Below are 21,919 nucleotides of genomic sequence, written 5' to 3'. Positions count from 1 at the left end.
AGTAGATAACAAGCCGTGTGACCTGGTGTGACTTGTAACTGAAGGTTTTCCTGTCCTCTTTTTCTTAGCTTTTTCTTTCTTTTTTAAACTTCCATTCCCTTAGGGGAGGTGTAGAGGCACGCCCTTTCTTTAATAGGCCATGTTTGCTTAAGGCAAGTCAGGCTGGTATGGGAAGCTGGGAGTGTGCAGCCTGACGAATAGCGTGCAGAATTTAGGCATTTTCACAGCCTGAGTAGCGTGAAGTACCCCTCCTGTCCTCTGACGCTCTCTGTGCATGTGGCCAGGGACAGAGGAGGGCGTTGTAAATGACCAAAGAGCAGAGGGCAATAAACGGAACCTACACAAAATGTGGAGTTTCTGAGGACAGTTCTAGCAAGGAGCAGCTTACCTGCCAGGACCAATTCTCCAGAAACCCCAAATCTCTAAGTCTGAGAAAAACTCAGGCTCTGAGACCATGCAGACGCCCCTTCACCTCAGACCGTGTCCTTGCAACTGGGTCCTCATCTGCGTTTCCACTTTCCCCGCGGGCAGTGTTACCTCCAAAGGGGAAAAACCTGGCGCACCACGCACACCCCTTGCCAGCTGTGGTGGGGCCCAAGCAAGGTAACAGGTAGGAAAGTGATTTTGAAAGTTTAAAACATACAAATTCAGAAGTCTGCAGAAGCATATCTTTTGAGTTTCACTACAAAAAAGGATATAATCTTAAGAGATCTCTTTGCTTGTAACAGTCCAAGTAAACAAACATCACAGGTATTTTTACAATTTAGCAGCTCTGCACTTCATTAGTTTGTCAGGAAGCTAAACAACATACCTACTAAAACTCATTAAAAAATTGGAAACTCTAATTCTGACTTTTATTTATAACTCAAGTTCAGTGAGCTGGCACCAACCTTTCAGAAAGCAATTTTTTTTTCTTTTTTCAAGAGAAATGCAGGATGACTGAGTCAAAAACCAGACTGACTGGTGCTTTCTCGGCTTACTGACTTCCTTTCCGTCTGTGCCGCCAGGACCCCAGGCTGCTCCGTTCTTGGGCTGCTGGTTGCGTAGGAACCATTCTTGCCCTGGATAGACTGTGAATGTGAAGAGACCACATCCAGTGTCCAGAGTCAGCACTGGAAGAGGTGGGGGAGCAGACCCGGGGAGGGGCGGACCCCACCGCAACCAAATAGGGCAAATGCACCCTCGTTGCCAGCAGGGATGGGTCGGCAATAAACACAGCGGGGGCCAATTCAGGAAATACATCAGCTGGGTAGCGACTTTTGGAGATCAGCTGTTGTTACCTTCATTTCAATTCTCCTTACAACAGAAGGAAAAGCCCAGTGCCCACTAGCAAAGCCCTAGGCTTTGCCCGAAGATCTGAGGCACACATGGCCTCCCCTTCCTATGTATATAGTTCTGACAAATTGCTTGTTTTTGAAGTCTGAGCCTCATTTTCTTCTTTGTAAGAAGGATGCAATAACATAGTATTTTAGGGTGTCATCTTGAGGATTCAAAACGTTCCATGCTAAATGCCTGATGTAGCACTTGGCACAGAGCATGTCCCAAATAAAGAGAAGTAGTAATTGTTATTTTGTAAAATGCTTTTTCTCCATCAGCTGACATGATCATGTGGGGAGTTTTCCTCTGTTCTGTGGACGTGTTGTATTATATTGATTAATTTTCATATAATGAATCATCCTTGAAATTCGGGAATAAATCCCAGTCAGCTCTGGTATATAATCTTTTAAGTGTACCGTTGAATTTGTCTGCTAGTATTTGTTGAAAACATTTGCACCACTGTTCATAAACAATACTGGCCTGTAGTTTTCTTTTCTTGTGGTGTCTCTGTGGAGTTTGCTGTCAAGGTGATGCTGGCTTCATAGCATGAGTGGAAGATTGGTGTTAATTTTTCCCTTAAATGTTTGGGAGAACTGTGCAGTGAAGCCATCTGGTCCATGGCTTTTCTTTATTGTGAGGTTCTGATGACTGATTAATCTCCTTACTAGTTATAAATCTATATTTTCTATTCCTTCATGATTCAGTCTTGATTAATGTGTGTTTCTAGGAATGTGTCCATTTCATTTAGGGTATCCAGGGTGTGGACACACAAATGTTAGCAGCATTCTCTTGTTAGAGCTTTTATTTCTGTAGAATCAGGAGTAATGTTCCCCTTTGATTTCTGATTTTAGTTGTTTGAGTCTTGTTGCTTTGTCAATTTAGCTACAGGTTTGGCAATTTTGTTCATCTTTTCAAAGAACCAGATTTTGGTTTCATTGCTTTTTCTCTGTTGTTTTTCTGTTCTCCATTTTGTTTACCCCTGCTCAGGTTTTTATTCTCTTCCTTTCGCTAGCTTTGAGTTTGGTTTACTTTTCTTTTATAGTTCCTTAAAGAGTGAAGTTAGGTTATTGATTTGAGATCTTTCTTTTTTTTCTTGATGTCAGCATTTATAACTCTAAATTTCCCTCTCAGCCCTGCTTTTCTGCATCTCGTAGGTTTTGCATGTTCTGTTTCTAGTTTCCTTGTCATTTGTCTCAAGGTGTTTTCTAATTTCATTCATGATTTTCTTTTTTGATCCATTGGCTCCTTAAGAGTATGTGGTTTAAATGTTGCTCACGTGAACCCTTCATAAGATTGTATGTCAATGATACCTTAATTTAAAAAAAAAAGAGTATGTGGTTTAATTCACACATATTTGTGGATTTTCCAGGTTGCCTTCTGTTATTGATTTCTAATTTAATTCCATTGTGGTTGGAAAAGAATCTCCACATGATTTCAATCTTTTGTAATTTATTAAGCTTTGTATTGTGATCTAACAGATGATCTGTCCTGGAGAATGCTGCATGTTCAGTTGAGAAAAATGTATATTCTGCTGCTGTTGGGTGGGCTGTTCTGTACATGTCAATAGCTCCAAGTCTATAGTGTTGCCAAGTCCACTGTTTCTTAATTGACCTTCTGTCTGGTTGTTCTATTCATTATGGAAAATTGGGTTACTGAAGTCTCCTACTACTATCTTAATACTTTCTATTTCTCCCTTCAGTTCTGCCTGTTTGCCCGATATATCTTGGAGCCCTAATGTTTTGTGCATATATGTTTGTAATTGCTATATCTTCTTAGTGAATTGACCATTTTATCCACATTTCGTATCCTTCTTTGTCTTTCGTAGTGATTTTTGACTTCCAGCCTGTTTTGTCTGGTATTTGTAAAGCCATCTCAGCTCTCTTCGGGTCACTATTTGCATGGCGTATCTTCTTCATCCTTTAACTTTCAACCTAATTCTGTATTTAAAGTAAGCCTCATGTTACCAGCATATAGTTCGATTTTCTAAATCTGTTCTGTCACCAATGTCTTTTGACAGGGGGGTTTGGTCCATTTACATTGGAAGTAATTACTGATAAGGAAGGACTGACTTTTGCCATTTTGTTACCTGTTTTCTCAATGTCTTGTATCCTTTCTGCCCCTCGTTTCCTCCATTACTGTCTTCTTTTGTGTCTAGCTGTTTTTGTAGCAATACATTTTGATTCCCTTTTCATTTCCTTTTGTGCATATTCTATAGTTATTTTCTTTGTTGTTACCATAGTGATTAAGTGATTACATATAACCTTCTAAATCTATAACAATGTAATTTGAATTGATACCAAATTAACTCCAATTGTATAAAAAATACTCCTCCTCAATAGCTCTACCCCTTTATGTTATTGATAACACAAATTACATTTTATACATTATATACCCATTTTCATAGATTTATAATTACTTTTTATGCAGTTGTCTTATAAATCCTGAAGTGGAGTTAAATTAAAAGTAGAGTTAAGTCCAAAATTACAATAATACAATACAACAGATAATAATACTGGCCTTTATATTTGCCCATGTATTACCTTTACCAGAAATCATTATGTCTTCACCTGGCTTCACGTTGCTGCCTGTTTATTCCAACTTGAAGGTGTGATATTGTGATTGATAATAAGAAATATATATTTGATCCTTGCCTCTGTTCCTGTTACAGAGCTCCTGAAAGCATTCGAATTTCCTAAATGAGGAAATCAGTAAACTTGTCTTTGTTATATTAATGAGATGACTTTTGCAAAGTCCTTAGATATCCTAAGGAGGGGGTTAGTTGTCAGTGAGACCGACCATGTACTTAGAGGGGTGAATTTTCAGTCCTGCCCTAGGAAGAGGAGAGGGTCAGAGATTGAGCTCAATCACCAAAGGCCAGTAATTTCATCAATCATGTCTATGTAATGAAGCTTCCATAAAAAAACCAAAAGGATGTGTTCAGAGAGCTTCTGGGTTGGTGAACACATGGGTGTGTTGGGCAAGTGTCATTTTTAGAGAGGGCGGAAGCTCTGTGCCCTTCCCCTACCTTACCTTATGCATCTTCTCCATTTGGCTGTTGCTGAGTTATATCCTTTTATAATAAACCAAGAATCTAGTAAGTAAAATGTTTCTCTGAGTTCTGTGGGCCACTAGAGCAAATTAATCAAACCGAAGGAGGAACTGTGGGAACATCTGATCTGTAGCCAGTCAAAAGCATAGTGAAAACCTAGACCTGTGATCAGCATCTGAAGTGGGGCAGTGGAAGGTAGTGCAGGACTGAGCCCTTCACCTGCTGGATCTGACACTCTCTCTTTTGTGTCAGAACTAAGTTAATTGCTTAGTGGTGTGGGAAAAAAACACACATCTGAGAAGGACTTTCTTGAGCATTTATTGTAGAGAAAATTTAGTGCTAATGAATTCTCTCAGCTTTGTCCGGGATTATCTTGATGACTCCCTCACTTTTGAAGGATAGTTTTCTGGATAGAGAATTCTCAGCTTTCTTTTATTTTGTTTTTTTTTTCCTTCAGTACTTTAAGTATATCATCCCACTGCCTTCTAGCCCCTCAAGGCTCTGCTGAGAAACTGGGGTGGAACCTTATTAAAGATCCCCTTGCATGATGAGTTCATGTGTTCCTTTAGTACTTTGAGCATATTTAAGAGAGTTGTTGTAGTCTTTGTCTAGTAAGTCCGTAGTGAGCTTCACTGGAAACAGTTTCTGTGCATTTATTTTGTGACTTCAATGAGCCATTATTTCCTGTTTGTTTGTTTTGGGGTTTTTTTTTTGTATCCCTTGTAGTTGTTAGTTGAAAATTGGGCATTTAATTATTTTAATGTCACAATTCTGGAGATCAGATTTTCCCCTTTCTCCAGGGTTTGTTTGTTTATTTGCTGAAGGCTGAAATACTCTGTGTGTTTTGAGACTTTTCAAGCTATTTTTGCAAACTCTATTCCTTGCCATGTATACTCACACGTGTCTCTGCTGCTTTGGCTGTTGTTTAGCTGATGGTTTGACAGAGATTTCCTTGAATGCCAGAACCTGAAACAGACAAATAAAAAACACTGAAAGACAGAGGGGGGTAGTGAAAGAGAGAGCAAGCCCCACTCCCAGTCCTGGTGGACTCACTCTGCGCTAGGGAAATCCTTCCGCTTAGTGTGGCTTGCTCTGAGACTAGGGATTAGCCTTAGGTGAAAGTTTTAGGTCTTCTCAGGATTTTCTGAGCATACGTCTTACCTGGGTATGCACGTGGCTTCTGAGGTTTCCCTATAGGAACAGGTGCTTTTGAATCTCCTAATTTCCCAAAGTGTCTCACCCTACTTTCTCTTCTGGGCCTTGGACGGTCTGCTGTGTATCTCCAATGAGAATCTATTGCCACAGGTGTCTGTGGGTGTGTGACCCCCTTGCAGCTTCTACGAGCAAAGCTTGCAGTTTTCTCTGCCTCTGTTCTGAGTTATTTGAGAAAAAGACTTGAGTATCACTTCCCCAGCCAGGTTAGAAAAGATGGACATTATAATTTGCAAATAAGGTCGCTTTCTCCCGCTGGCTTAGAGAGTGGAACTGGGAACTGAGTCACCACCACTCAAGACCAAGACGGTTGCCATTCAGGCCAGGATTTTGTGTTTGTTTTTGGCGTTGCTTTGTTGATGGAGGAACATGCGGTGGGAGCTTCCTAGTCCACCGTCTTGCTGATGTTTCATCATCATTATTTTATGTGGATTGGCCACATACCAAAAACTGCACTGAGCTATTCTTTTTCCTCTTTGCCTTCCAAACTCAGTCTCCCCACTTCCCTGTCCCTGTCTGTGTTCCACAGGCCAGTCTGTGCAGCCCCATCCATGGGCTCTCAGCCCCGGTGGGGGCACAGGTTGGCTGCCACAGCTCTTCTCCAGTGACCCTCTCTCTATAGCTGCCCACCCTGAGATCTGGAACTGGCACATTTCTCTTCAGACCTGGTGGTAAGAAAGGGCTTACCAGTCACCATCACCGTCTGCTGTTTCAGCCCCAAGGTCTTCCACATCCTTTATGCAGGCCCCTAAATCTTTCCCCACCTTTGTAAATCACTCTTCATGAACACTCCTCACTTCCTCAGCTTGAGGAGACCATCTGCTTCCTGCTGCAAGTCTGACTGACACACTGCACTGTTAGCTACATTCTCTTTCAGAGAAATGCTCCTGGTTTTGGAGAAATGTGCTCAAATACCAACAGATTCTGGGGGCTACTTTAGATCAAAAGATAGGAATTCACTTTCCTGGATGAACTTGTAATATTGGTCAGGATGATACTCATCTTGGGGTTCAGAAAATGTCTCTTTTTAACATGCACCCTCCGTCTTGTAATCTGTGTGAACAGGTTTATGGCTCAACTCCTACAAGGAAAATGAATGAAAAGAAGACTTTTCTCCCTTCACGGGCGGACCAGGCAGAGCAGCAATGCCCGTTACATCGCATCACGCCTGTCCCGAGCGTGGGATCATCCCGCCTCCCCCCTCTGACTGCGTGCTCATCCGGAACCACAAAGGGAGTCGGCTGGGGTCTCCTGTGTCCAGAAAGCAGCTTCCTACGAGGGGAGGTCACACACGTTAATGAGGTCTCCTCTGGTTCATCCTCCTTGCGGCTGCCTTTCCTGAGCACACCCCTTTGCCAGGAACCTCTGCCCACAAAGAATGAAAATCCTCAGAGTGTGGGTGTCCCTGCCACGCCTCCCTGCCAAGCTGTGCTAGTCCACTGAGCTGCTTTCGGTGGTAGAACCACTTCCATCCCAGTTCTCCCAGTAGCCAATACTTACACTGCTTTTCATTCCAAGTGAACACATTTCCCAACCTTGTCCTCTAAGATAACATATATTCCAAATTCGAAGGCATAGCATTACACAATTTGGCCCCAGTCATTCTTCCTAGAAACTTAGCACATTTCCTTGTACTCTTTTGGGCCATACCCTTAGCCCTTTGCACTGTTTCTAGCACATACTGGGTGTTTGAAATGCGTTAGACTAATATTGACACAATCCTATGAGTTAAAGTTCTCTTTTAAAAAAAGATAACCACGCCAGAAAAATAAAGTTCTCTTTAAACATACACACACATGCAATGTTTGAATCTGAGCCAAAAGTGTTTCGAGATTTAGATATTTTAGACAAATATCCAGTAGCACCAGATAATGTTTGTACGTTAGCTTGGAGCATTTGCTCATATGTTTATTTGTATATATTTAAAGAGTGAAAAAGGTCTATTCAACGAAAAGATCTATTAGAGCAAAAGTTACATGTTTAAGCCCAATGTGCCTTTAACTAACTCTTTTAAGCAGAGGGCCCTGACGACATTGGTCCTCTGGCAGCAGAGCCGACATGTGGTACCTGAGATCGAGTCTGTTCTCAGCTGCATTTCAGCTCTCCGGACTACACCTCTTGGTTTCTGAGAAAAGCCCCAAAGCAAATAACAAATCCCTGCTGTTCTCCCGCATTGTCTCAATTTTACCTCCCCTTGGAAAAGTCGATTACCTCATTTATCTGCTGACTTTTTTAGGTGCAAGCTTATTAACACTAATTTATTAAACTCCCATTAGCATTCCAACTTCAGCTCCTTAAACAGAAGAGCCAAACAAAAACAGTATCTTAAAAATTGGACTTAAGAATTTTTAATGCATTGAAAGAAAAGAAACCAGTTCTGAACGTAGACAACTGTTTATCAGTGCAACGGAGAGCATGGCTAGTTGATACTTAGATGAATTTCATTCTGCCGACATTCACTGAGAGGCTGCTCTGTGTCAGGACCAGGCCAAAGGCTGGGGAAGGTCAAAGGCCAAAGGAGGCCACGGCTCTTCCCCCCAGAGCACGCAGGCGTGTGGGGACAGAAGACATGCACAGATTGCTGTGACCCAATTATTAAACTTCACTCTTTAGATAATATTTCAAAACTACCCTTTAGTGAGCAGGTAAAAACGCTATTTTACCTGCATTATGTCACTTGATTCTCCTGACAATTCTATTCAGTAAGTGTTGCTCTTTCCACCTCAGGAATGAGGAAATCGAAGTTCATAAAATATGGGTGACACAGAGTTCAATTAGCAAGTAAAGCCGTGCTCACAAGGTGCCAGAAATTAATGGAGTTATAATTTTAGACAGATAAACGTAAAAAAAAATTAAAACCTAATAATAACACAGCCGAGGGTCCAAATAATCCTCAAACCTAATTGTCAGTTCCACAATAATTCAAGATATGCCAAACACGCAGTGGTTGGTAGCTGACAACCTCGAGATACTTCTTGTTTGGAATAATTTCTTCACCGAAACCTTTTTTAAACAAACAAACCCACAGGAAAAATATTTTCAAAATCTTTTTTCTTTTTCTAAAGCAGCAAAAATAGATTTAGACACAGCAAGAAAAAAGTGATCGTCGATTTTGATCTCAGCACAGGACTTATCTTCATAAATACCCAGGGTGGTATGTGGATGTGTGGCCAAAAATGATAAGATTATAGACTTTCAGCTGGGAACACTGCACAATAGTGCAGTCAGGGAGTAACGCTCTTTCAGATCTGGCATATTTGAACGAGCTTTAGTATTATTGTTTTAACATATTTTGAAAGTGGGAACAGTGGGCTAGGACATAATATTGTTGCTATGAGCAACTTGGTTTCTCTGAAACTTCGAATTTAGGCACCAGCTATGCAATCCAATTACTTCCATTAATAAATAACAATGGCAACATTTGAAGATGCCCTGTTCCAGGGGCACCTCTCTAGGAGCCATGAAATGGGTGTTGTTGAGCACAGCCTCCCCGTGCACAGGGACTGGGGTTAGCTGCAGAGGGGGGCAAGGCTGGGGCCGTATATGCAGCCTTGTTTGCACGGAGGCCAGCAATGAGAAGGTAGGTTCTAGAAACTGCAGAGCAAAACCTGGACCTCCTTCCTTCCTTCCTTCCCGCCCGGCTGGAGCACGGCTCGCAGTTCCCTCTGCCAGGGAAGGGGCTCAGGTTTGGAAGCAGTGGGCCTGAAGGCACTGCACAGCCTTTGGAAAAAAACAGGCTAAGGTACTTGAGTGGCACGTATAAAGTCAGCAGGAATGGCGTTTTTAGTCAGGGTTCCCGACCCACCAGGAGGGGCCAGCCTCTGTGAGCGTGTATGTGCCCCGGCTGTGGCCCGGGAGGGTGGGGGGCCCTGGGGACAGGGTGTCATGGGCCTGTCAGGAGGCATGATTCAGTGGGTGAGCGGTGGAGGCAGGCAGCTACCAGGGTAGGCAATGCAGGGCCCAGCAGCGAAAGCTCTGGAACCCAGGGGAAAGAGCAGTTGCTGGTTTTCATCCTGGAATGGGGTTTATTTAACAAGATTTACCCAGTTGTGTATGTGTCCATGTGGCCCAAGTGCAAAGAGAATAGAATATGAACTGTAAACACAAATTCAGGAGTTCAGGTCCGCTGCCCACCAGCCCGTGGCCTGAGCACTTTGCCTCGTTTTCCCCTCCTGGAAACGGGAGATCGCGGAGAACCTGGTTCACAGGCCTCCCGCAAGGAACCAGGGAGCGAGGCCCTTAGTATTTCAGCCCGGTGAATATTATTACCACCATCAAAGGTCTACTTTGCATATGTAAACAACAAAACTCGCCCTTAATCAGACACGACTTTCCAAGTATTAAAAAATTGTGTCTTTCCCTCCATTCCCTCCCTAGGTATTTCCGAACAGTGAGACTTTACCAGGGAAGCTGTGAAAGGCTTCCTCCTGGAAATGAAGGGCGACCCCTCAAAGGCGCCCCTTCCACATCCCGGGGGGACCCCCAGGAAGACGGGTTGGGGCTGCAGGTGCCAGCGGAGGAGGAAAGCGCGCAGCCTTCCACGGCAGCCTCTAGAGGGCAGTCTCCCTGTGCGCCCCACTCCGCAGCCCCCCAAACCGGGCTGTGGGGTCAGTGTTACTGCAGTGAAGACGGCCCCGAAGGGGGAGCTCCGCCCTTAGTCCTGTGTGGGCCCCATCCGGCCCTTCAGCACTTTGTGGTCTCCACACCCTTTCTGTCTTATCACCTGGGCTGCACCTCCTTGTCAGCACCCCTCAAACGGGATGCTCCCCGGGCCCCTCAAGATCACCCGGAGGACGTGGGCCAGGCACCAGGCGGTTCCTCCCTCCCCTCCTGGCCATACATTTATTGACACCCTGCTATACACCTGGTGCTAAGACTTCACTGATTACCTGGGTCTAGGCTGAGCTCTCAAATTGGAAGAAGACAGCAAATAGTGTCGAAAGCACCTTGAAAACGAAGGACATTTATGGGTGTGTTGGATGAATGCACTTGGGCTAATTAGAAACATGTTGAAATGACTTGGACTCAGATAAATTTAGCCTCAAGCTGGCATGGGGGCAAAGGTGGAGACAGCTGGGGGGGTGAGATGGGCCGGGCAGAACCTGACCCTCCAAGCCGAGGCAGGGCACCCCACTGAGCTCACCCGACCTGGCCGGGGACGATGGGAGCTGAGAGGCAGGCAGGAGGATGCTCTGGGGCGGTGGACACCCCTGTGGGCCACGCACCCGCACGCGGATTCCCGGGGGCTTCTGGCCTGGGGCTGTAAACGGGCACAGTCACTGCAGAGCTTGGGGTTTCCCAGAAAGGAGTGAAGGTCCTTCAGTGTCACCCTGTGTCAAGGAGGGTTTTCCTGACATCAGCTACCGAGCAGCTCACGGAGATGTCACTCACAAGAGCCCTGGGGCAGGTGGCTGCCTTCGCCCACACGCACCTTCTCTTTCCGTATTTTCCAAGGGCATTTGGACCCACAGTGCCCTGTGGCCCCTGGAGGCCCTGAGTAGGGCTTGGCATCTTGGGAATGTCCACTGTGCTTTGTGGAAGTGTCTGGAAGGGTCTAGTTCTGTTTGGAAAACAGAACTCATGGTTATTAATGTGAAAGTGTGACCCTACTTACTCCCTTCCTTCTAACAAATGCCACAAACTTCAAGTAAAATCAATGAAATCCCTTGGGTATCTAGATAAACACATAAAATCAATTTGCCTTAATTGGCCTAGTCTATTAACCTTGAATTTTGGATGCACAGTGCACGGGCGCAATACTTTGACAAGCATTTCCAAATTCCCGGTATTTTACTTTAGTCCCACTTTCTTTTTTTACAGTGGAGTTCAATGTCTCCCAGGCATAGGCTTACAAGGACACGTTCATCTCTGTGACTGACCCCATAATATTTACCTATAACATTTATAAAAATACCCTGCATGCCAAAAGCCACTAGCTGCAGGAAAATGATAAAATATAAAAATATTTAATCAGCCAGTGGGAATTCCCTTACATGTGAAATCAAAGGCTTTGTGGGAGGGTCTGCGGTGACCTTGGAGGGCCGGCAGATTCCAGCCATGCTGAGGGACAGCAGGAGGGGACGCCTGCAGAGAGCCCACTCTGGCCTGGGCGCCTTCACGTCCTGCAGAAGACACAGCCCGAAGGCTCGGCCTCGTGGCCAGGGGGCCGAGGGGCACATGTGTGGAGGCACCGTGTGGCCTTTCCCTGGGGGTCTGCAGCTTGTCCTGCCTCCCCAGACCCCTCCCACCACCCTATGTGCAAGGCTGGGTCTTTTTTCCAAAAGGAGCACCATAAAGGGTTTCTTTTTCCTTTTTCTTTTTCTTTTTTGATTTTTTCCCCCCGTTTTACTGAGTATAATTGACATAGAAGATTGCATAAGTTTAAGGTGTACAATGTGGTGATTTGATACATGTGTATGTTGCAAAACATTTACGCCAGTGAGGTGAGCTAGCACCTCACGCACCTCACGCATGTGGAGGGTCTCTCAGGGAGAAGGCGGAGGACTGGCAGTGGGAAGCGGGGTGGCTGCATGAGCCCCGGGCAAGCAGTTCTGGCTCCTGGCTCCACTTGGCGGCTGCATATCCAGGCCAAGTCACTGCACAGCTCTGGACGTTGGAGGAACCTGTGATTTTCAGCCCTAGTGGTCCCAAGAAGTACCCCTAGATTAGAGAGGGGTGACATGTAACGCCTGGGTTTCTGGCCCTCACCCCCATTCCCATGTCAGTCAACTCTGGCTTTTTAAAGTTTTGGATTACACATAATACTTAATTCACAGAAACTGTGTTACTGTTAAAAAGAAAAGTTTAAAGACCACTGGACCAAGAAGAGATTCCCATTCAATATGAACATAATTTGAGTCTCAGTATTATTTCAGACTCCAGGTCCCCTCTCTTTGGCATACACCCCTGCCAAAGCAGGTCAAAGCCGGTGTGTTACATCTGGCGCCCCACTAAGGAGCTGTCACGGGCACGAGTGCTAGGAATGGGTCCGCCTGAGAGATGGGGTTGGGTGGCGTGATTCAAGGTTGCTACCCTGTTTTGCCAAGTATGGCACGGTTCCACCAGCTGCAGGCCGAGCCAGTTGGCAGAGTGCCTTTCTCCCCTTCCGAGTTACTTTCCACGAGAATGGCACCAAAGCAGTGTAGGGTGTCCGCCTGGCTGCCAACTTTATGCTTTTCTTTTAACTGAATCAGGCCCCTTCCCAGGACTCAAGAAATCCCGGGAGACTGAGCTGGGGCACACAGGAGTGCCAGGCACTCTGGTAACACCTCTCAGTGCCTTGCTGCGAGGCTTTGCCATGAGGCCAGCCTTGTCCTGAGATGCTCTTTCCCGGCCGGCTGCTCCGGACTTCATGCGGATTCTGAGAAGCCTACCGAGTCCCAGTCCTGAGCGCCACCTTCTCTTTTGCTCTGAAGTCTTCACTTCAAGTCCCACAGAATGACTGACAATCATTCCATCAACAAATCATTTTGCCATTCAATCTGCATCTACTGTGCCAATGTTCTGCCCAAGTTTTGTCCTTGATTTGGTTTCTGTCAATGGGCAACACTGGCTCAAAATTCTATTACCGACTCAAACTAAAGGGGTCAAAACAGGTTTTGCTAGGCAGTGCAGAAGGAACTTCACGATTCAGCTGCCAACTGGTACCTGCAGTCCTAACATCCAAAGGTACTTTTCATTAGCCTTTTAGTGTTTATTCTTCTATAACTTATCTGAGTGGACATAACATTTTTTACAGCCGTAAGATCATCTAATACACACAGTGTCAAAATCTGCTATTTTTACTTTAAACAATAAAGCTTGAACATTTTCCCATGTTCATTAATGTTCTTCTAGAATATAATTTTTTTAAATTAAGGTATCATTAGTACACAATCTTATGCTCAGGTTTCACATGGCAACCTTGTGGTTACTACATTCCCCCTATTATCAAGTCCCCCCCACATACCCCATTACAGTCACTGTCCATCAACATAGTAAGATCCTACAGAGAATATAATTTTTAATGACTGTATAAGGGTATATAATTTATTTAACTCAGTTTTCAATTCTCCTAATGTGAGAAGATTAGGATAAGATTCCTAATTTAGAAGCTTAGATGTTCTGATTTTTTAATATGAAAATCCTGAGATGAGCATACTTCATCCTTATTTCTGTAGTTGGTATTCTAGAGGCAAAGGGAAAGTCTTTAACAATTATTAAATATTTAAGGTGAATTTTCCTCTGGAATTTTTCCTCTGGAAAGATGAATCTGTGCTTCTGACACTGTGATTTGCTTGCAACCCTGCACCTTCGCCACCATTGTCTCTTCATCATTTTAATCTTCACTGATTGATGGAGGAAGGACAGGATGTTATTCTTGCTTTAATTTGAAATTCGTTGCACTGTAGTATGAGTGAAACTTGGGTCAAATATGTGCTGATCACCTGATTTCTTTCCTGGGTGTGCCTACTCACGTCTTTTACCATTTTCCTTTTGGTGAACTCATCCATTTACCAATTTCTAGGAGCTCAGTATATAATAAGGGTCCGAACATTTTATCTGATGTGTATGCAACAAATATTTTTTCCAGTACTCTAAGCCTAAAGATGTTGTTTAGGCTATTTATGTTAAAAATGATAAAACCTATCGATTTTTTAAAATTGCATTTGATTTTGGGAATCACACTTAGAAAGTGCTTCCTCACCCCCAAGATTATAGAAATCTGCTTTTTTTCTTCAAGTATTTCTGTTGCTTTCATTTCACATTGAAATGATTGTTAATCTGGAACTTATATTGGAAAAAGGTGTGAGATAGATAGCTGCCCTCTAAACCAAATATTCAATCTACTGGCTAATCTTTCTGTTCTTCCCCAGCCCCTGCTGTATCTAGCTGTCTCTGTATAAACTGACAACTTTGTCTGCTCTCCAAAACTGGGCTCAACCTTAAACTAGTCAAACTGTTCAGAAGCCGAGGGCAATTAGAAATGTTAAGTCGTCTTAGGGCCTTGTAATCAATAAGTAAATAAAATTTCATTTATTTCACTATTCATAACATAATAGTTCACAGTGTCTAAACTAAAGCATGCTTTCCTAAGTCCAAAATGTCTCTGGTGGTTATTAGGAAGCAGAATTCTGTTAGTTGGGGCTCTCTGCTCACGTGGGTGTGTCATTTCTTCTTCAGCCCTGCAGAAGGTCCACGGTCCAGGCACCTCACTACCACCTGCGAATCTTCTTCCAAAGAGAACCACGTGGCTACAGCAGTTTTGTCCCTCAGCAGCCCTCTGAGTTCAACCTTCAAACGCTGAGAGCCCTATTTTTCTTGGTCAGACTTCAACGGATTACTTAGAGGAGAAGCCAAGGACTTTCTTGCTTGACATTCTCCGTGCATTCTGTGATATTTACCCTTGTTACCTTCATGCAATTTTAATCACTGTCAACATGCATGGAACCCAAAGGTGTTTTTTTTTAAAATACACATTATTTCTTAGAGAAGTTTTAGATTAACAGAAAAATTGGGAAAAGAGTCCAGAGAACTCCCATTCAAGATCTGTTTATAAAAATTCAAACTTTTTTCTCTGGAGGGGGCAAGAATTTCTATACCACTCCTATGTTGGTATATCTTTTCCTTAAGTAGAGATTAGTATGGTAGAAATTTCAGGTGACTTACTTTTAAAATATGAACTCCTAGAAAATGATGAAGTTCTTTAATAGTGCCACACTTTTTATTAACACCCAGAGCTCTTCATGGTTTTTGATGATGAGGACAACTACCCTATTTCTGCTCGAAGGTACTCTTAAGGTAATGATACAAAACTTTTCATTACTGCTTTTTTTGAAGAAGGGTCTCCTCCCCACAGTTCTATGTCCCCTTTATTGTCGAGACACTCCCTGGCCCTACTTGATCAGTTTCTTTTCTGTTTATCTACCTCTAGGTGCTGTGTTTAAAAAAGATCTGGTGCTCACAGGCTTGTGTACTATCAATTTTCACAGTGGCATAATATTTTTCTGAGCAATTCTTTCTTGTTAACACACGTGGACATTTTATCTGAAGAACAAATGATTTATGAGTACCATTTGGACAGATGCATTTATTTTTATGACCACTACGATGCCTAACTCTGTCCCCAAGTTTGAAAGCAGTTCAGAAACAATCGGTGTGTTTGGGTCGCCTGAAGTATTCATTCCAAGAGGCATGACTGGAAAGTTCTGAGGTATATGGTAATCTTGGTTTTGCACCAGAATGCCTCATTTTGTTAGACGTTTTCCCAGAACGTTTTCTTTCTCTCCTGGCTTACATGTCAAACAAAAGGGCAAGAGGTCTGTGACACCCTTTCCCTGGGCTCACACCTTTCTGGGTTAGTTATAGAATGAGAGTTCTCACTAGGGCCCAAAAAAGCAGAGCATGACAAAGAAGGAAGTCTCTTGTCCCTTGATGAATTTTTGTTTGTTATTATTATTATAGAAGTGTGATTTTTTTTTAAAAAAGCCGTATGAATGAACACGATTCTTTGTTGGGATCAAGAGCGCCCATCAACCGTATTTTATAATGATGAAGGAATTGGAGTGGCCCTTCTGACAGGAAGGAACAGTTTCATAGCATCTGGCCCCCTGCCACCTATTGCCCATGGAGTACCCAGAGGGAACGGTAAGAAATGCCTTCCGGTGGTACCCACGGCCCTCTGTGTTACACCTGTGCTGCCCCGTGGCCCCAGGCGCTCAGGGTCCGTGCCTGGCTGCCTGCCAGCCCGTCCCTCCCTCGGGCCCAGCCCCTGGCGTTCTCTCTGCCCGCCCCACAGCCCATTCCTATCAGGGCCCTTGCTCTGCCCCCTGCCTGGAGCAGGTAAGTACCCAGGGGTGTACCAAGGTCATCCGTCCTCTTACATTTAAAAACAAAACAAACAAAACAACAAAGTATAAGGGGAAGTAGGACGAAGAAAAGGAGGAAGGAGAAGGGGAAATACATATTCTTCTTCTATACATTCTTAGTTTTCTATAAAGTTCCCTTTGAAAAGTGTCCATCCTGCCTGTCAGCTGAGCGGGAGAAAGAAGCTGTCCCACCGACGGACGATCCCGTGAGGAGGGCAGCAGGTGACCGTGGCCAGGGTTTGCGGGCATCGGCACAGAAAGGACATCCGAGCAGATCTTGGCTCTCCCAGCCAAACAGTCAAAGGCACTCAACTTTCACACTGGGTCAGCTTTAACGTTTAAACTGCAAGGAGCAAGAATCCCAAGTCCACCACACCAAGCAGTGAAGCCAGCTTGCAACCTCAACAGGAAGCTGAGCAACAGGGCAGCTCCTGCGCCAGTTACTTCAAAGGCTGGCATTGTCAGGGGCGCATTCTCTCGCTGTTGTCCCACTCGGGCACCCTCAGTAAGGGGCCTGCCTGCAGGCGGACCCAACTCTGCATTCTTGGTGGGCTGCAGGCGCTGCAGGAATCCCATGGGGTCCCCCACCCGGCGAAGCCCGTGGGAAGGAGAGCGGCTGCCCCTTTCCAGGCACCTCTTTTTGTCAACCAGGGAGCCTTTCTCGGGGTTCCTCCCTCAGATTTTTCCTCGCACCGTACTGGCCAGAAATGACTTCTCCTGACCAGACACTAGGAAGACCGCTGTGTCCTTGCCCACGACTGTGCAGGATTTACCCTTGAGCCCGGAGTGGGGACTCCCCTGAAAAATGGGTATCTGAACCAAGTTAGCGTATTGTCAGCAAGGGGCATGTCAAAGGGCGGATTTTGAGTAGAACTAAGTCTGCCACACGCTCCGTTACCTTTTTCTGTTCTTACCTTTCTTCATTCTTGCCTAACAAAAGATAGAGTTGATATTCCCATTCCTTGGGGAGAAAGTGCATAAAAGAGCAGCTCAGAGAGCAGACAGAGTTGGAGCTGCAGGTCTGCGGCCCATCTGCACAAAGGGGGCTCAGAAGCGGTGAGCCCGGATGGCCGCTGAGGGCCGGGAAGCCCCGAGTACATGGCCTGCAGGCCCTGCAGTGTTCAGAGGCCGGAGACAAACAGTGATGCAGCAGAGGGGACCGGGGAGCAGCGGCCAGAGAGAAACAGACAACCAGGACTGGGACATCCCGGAGGTCAGAAGATCCGCCACCTCCTCTCCCCCTCCTGGCTCCCATGACCCCTGGCTCTCCGCCCACCTAGTCTGTCTCTGCCTCTGTGTCTCTGACTGTCTCTGTCTCTGTCTCTCTTTCTCCAGCTGCCTAATAGTTCCCCTTTCTGGACCCAAACACTAAGTGTTGGACTCCTGGGTGCCTGGTTTGAGGTTCTACACAAGAAATGGATTTAAATAACCCTCTAGGCCATTAAGTACTATCAGTATCTTTAAACACCACTTACATAGGTAAACGACTCCCTCGCAGGGCTCCCTCTCAGCTCCACGCCTCTCATGCCCACTGGGCATCTCCAACTGGACGTTCATATTCATACTGACCCTTGATTTTCCATCCCCAGAAAACCATCTCTCTGGCTTTCCCTGTCTCAGCACAGGGCACAGCCATTCACCCCATTGCTTAACCCGCAAACCTAGAGGTCAGCTTGGCCCCACCCTCACTCACCCCCAAACCCAGCTCACCCTCAAACCCTGCTTTATCCTCCAGGCTACAGTCCAGATGCTGGTGCCCCTCCCCTCCCGCTGCAGGCCCTGGTCACTCCCAGGCGGCTGCGAAGGGCCAACCAGTCAGCTGCCCGCATCTGGTCCACCTTCGCTTCTACTTACAGGACACTGAATTCAAAAGGCTTAAACCATATGATATTCTATTATCTCACAGTACAAGGAACTTCAGAAATTCTACTATCTCATAGAATAAGAAATTCCAAGGTTTTCAAATTAGCAGACCAAATATTCCTTCAAAGACTGAACTTCTTTCTTTCTGCACCAGCCCCATGGGACTCTGGGACCACGGGAGACAAAGCAACCCTGAGGCCATGCTGCTCGCTGTACCCTAATTAAGCCCTTTGTCCCTGACCAGGAGTGGAGTCTCATGTCTTCCTCCACTAGCCGTGAAACAGGCTAGCTTGCTAGTTTTGCAAGAAGGTAAAAATCTCAGACCCTTTAGAGTTGGTGACAACTCCCCGAGTCCCTGTTGCCATGTTCGTGTAGTTACAGACCCTTTTTTCCTCGTGGAATCATTATTCTCCGATGCTGGCAACTTGCTGAAGTCGCCATGCCCTGTCCACACTGTGGGACAGGACTTTCCGTGTGATGTGAACCTAGTCACAAGCTTCCGGACGAGTCCCATCCAATCTTCTCCACGATACCATCTCATTAACCAAATACATTATCACCAGATTATTAACAGCATTAACAATGAGGAATACCTGGCACCAAATGCCAGTATCTGGTAGACAAATGTCCACGTGTGAACCTTTAGTGCTGCGTGTGGCTTTGTTAGAGGAGGACAGGAAACCAGTCTCTGACCCCACAGCATTCTGATTTGTCAGCCATTCATGAAACGTGAGAGAAACTGCAAGATGCACGGAAAGCCACAGCTGGCCTCTGGGGTCACCCAAATAGCTTGGGAAGTGCAATACAGCAGCAGTAACTGAATCAGCAGGAGGCCATGTGGCCGTCACCATTTTGCCAGGCACATTCTAGACACTGCCCAGAGACGGTCGTCCAGGCCACCGGAACAGGTGTCACACCAGTGGCCATGTCATGACTGTGTGACCGTAGTCGTGTGCAAACTGCTTGACGATTAACACTGGGCAGTGGGGGCTTTTACATGCATTTAGGTGACACGTCCCCCTGAAAGGGTCACTTCCCCAGCTGGCTTCATGTGTGATACCAACACTTAGCAAAGAGGAGATGATTGTATCATTTACAACCACAAACAGTGCCTCAGCCGTCCACCTCACTCCTGTGCGTGGCACTTTTCACACTAGCTTATGTTAATCCTCACAGTTCTTTGAGGCAAGTACTCTTGACCACATTTTATAACTAAAAAAAAAGGAGGTTCACCCAGAGGACTTCCTTGCCAGGGGCGGGCTCACAGAGGTACATGCATCTGTCCAGACCAGCAGGAGGTCACTTAAGATTTATGCATTTTTATGTACGTGCATTTTATGTCAAAAAAAATAAAGCAAATAGTCAACTCTTGTTAATTATTTACATGCTCAAGTATTTAGGGGGATGTATACTAATCTTTGCAAATTTATTTTGAAACCCATGAAAAATAAGATGGATTGATGTGTGCCTGGAGGGGTGGATACACAAATAGATGTGACAATGGGCTGTTAAGTGTTAATGTAAAATCTAGGTGATGGGATTACAGGTTTTTGCTGTGAAAGTCTTTCAGCTTTGCCTTTTGTTTGAAATTTTTCATAATAAAATGTTTTGGGGGAAAAACGGAGGCTTAGAGAGATTTAACCTGCCTTCAGTTTACCGTATGCGGCTGGGCTGAGACCCAAATGCTGTTCATCTGAGCCCGGTCCCCATGCCTAACAGGAATGTTTAAGGAAATCACTGTTGTTCAGTGTTTAAAGGAAGGCAGTCGTGGCCAGAAGTACTGAAATCTGGGTCACGAAGAGCTGTGCAAAGCCCGATCCACGTTCTACTGTAAAAGGCCTGAGAGTTAAGTCCGGAGGTGGCGCTTCAACCTGCTGGGTCGGGTTCAGGCAGCACCTGCTGCCTTCCTCCGGGCTTCCTCAGCCCCTAAAGCAGAACTTTCAGAGTTTAAAGCACTTCACAGATTCTCAATGACGACAAAACTGTGTCCTCTTAAAAGACCCACATGTCACCTGAAACCCGGTCTGGTGAATAAAACCCAAGCTGTATGATGTCCTCTCTTTGTAAAGCTACCCGGTAAATGCAGGGCCGAAAAGGCTTTTGTTTGATAAAATGCACGTGACTTCTAAATGAACAGAACTGGTTTTCCCCGCATGGCACAAAAACGATCTCTGAAACCTCCTCTGAGCTCACGGGGCCAGTGACAGCACCCCCTCACCCGCCCTCCCCTCGGGAGAGCACTTACCAGCCTCTGTGGCACCCGGGTTCTGCGACAGCCTGGAAACTTCCAGAGGGCAGGGACCCCACACACTGCCTCGCTCAGGGCTGTGGCTTCCTTTACAGAAACGACCAATAGAAGAGAGTTAATCAATGAATAAGTAAATGAATGGACAGATTCTGTTCACCAGTTTAAAAAGCCCTGAGCCTTCTGGTTGCGTTTCCATGTAATTTAACTGCTTCAGTATCAAGCCCAGGTATGTCATGTGACGTAGGCATTAAAAAGTAGCAAGCTGTGCATGAAGATAACAGGTTTTCTACAGGTTTCTTTTTCTTTCGATTATTTCATTTCTGTCTTTTTATTAATTATGAGTAGTTTTTAGTTACATCCTTGAATTATCTGAGTAAATATCATTTGTAAAAAGAATTCTTTTTCTATAAAGAGAAAAATGTATAAAAATATATATTTTAAACTCCTAAAAATGTTTCTCTATGTGCCCTTTTCTACACCAGCTGTGGTTCACAATGCAGCTCACACCAGGAGAGCGACAGTGGTGGACGGGCCCCCCCAGCTTGCGGCTTTCAGCTTTCCACTAAGTACGGCGGTGCCTCTTGTGTTAAGTAGACAGTGTTTACCATGCCCACAAATAAAGGTCTTACTAGCATGCATTTTGAGTTTTTTTAGTAAATGCATTTTGAATATTATTGAACTTCTTGTATCTTCTAAGCTGGTGATGTGCACAGTCCTGCGTCACTACCCCTCTGATGGAGTGGTACAACGGGCATCGTAGACCTACCATCCAGGCTGCTGTGAGGACCAGAGAACACAGCCGTGCAGAGCCCAGGTTACCGGGGGGACACCAGCTAAGGGGTCCCGTCGCCTGGCCCGGACTCTGCTCTGCTCTTCCGTGGGTCTTGGCCCTTTCTGTCCCCAGTTCCTGCCCGGCTTCCGTGTCTGGCACTCTCTGGGCCCCTGGGTTCCCCTCTTCCCACATTCCTGACTCTGTTCTAGACCGTGGCTATTGTTCCGGCCCTTCTGAGATCCAGTTCCTCCCCTGCTCGCACACCCGCCCTCCCCTCCAGGGCATCCTCAGAACCCTCCAGCAGGACAGCTCCGCGTTGCTATCACTTGACACTAAGGGCGAGTAATAGCTTCTTGTGAGACCTGCCAACTGGGCTTAAACTCTCAGGTTTGACAGTAAGGAAGCAAAAGTGATGGTCTGCATCAACAAATCAGACCAGAGTACTTTTTAAAAAAATGAGTAATTTTTCAAAAACAATTATAGGCATCTCCAAAGTACACAGCCTAACTGGAGACCATTTCCAAAAACCAATTAGACCTGAGCTACAGGTGTCTGAAAGCACAATCCTATCTGCAGATCATGTTGTGCTTCGGCAAGTTTCTGAAGAGTCC

General features: G+C 45.3%; 1 long non-coding RNA gene across 3 annotated transcripts in view; it reads right to left on the bottom strand.

Annotated features, from left to right (window-relative positions):
* The window catches only part of LOC118971239 (uncharacterized), a 72,248-nt gene that overhangs the window by 37,683 nt on the left and 12,646 nt on the right, over positions 1-21,919 (bottom strand). For 2 of the 3 annotated variants that reach the window (XR_005059597.2, XR_012128289.1), the window contains 2 exons: positions 20,534-20,623; positions 5,265-5,332 (listed from right to left, as the gene is read on the bottom strand). This is a non-coding gene — a long non-coding RNA (uncharacterized lncRNA). Of the gene's footprint in view, positions 1-890; positions 1,071-5,264; positions 5,333-20,533; positions 20,624-21,919 lie in introns of all 3 variants that reach the window. The other variant, XR_012128288.1, reaches the window with a different exon arrangement.

The sequence above is a fragment of the Manis javanica genome, chromosome 1 (genome assembly GCF_040802235.1).
Source record: "Manis javanica isolate MJ-LG chromosome 1, MJ_LKY, whole genome shotgun sequence".
In the NCBI taxonomy this organism is placed as follows: Eukaryota; Metazoa; Chordata; class Mammalia; order Pholidota; family Manidae; genus Manis; species Manis javanica.
Note: the sequence above shows the minus strand (reverse complement) of the source record. Positions and strands in the feature narration are given on the sequence as shown.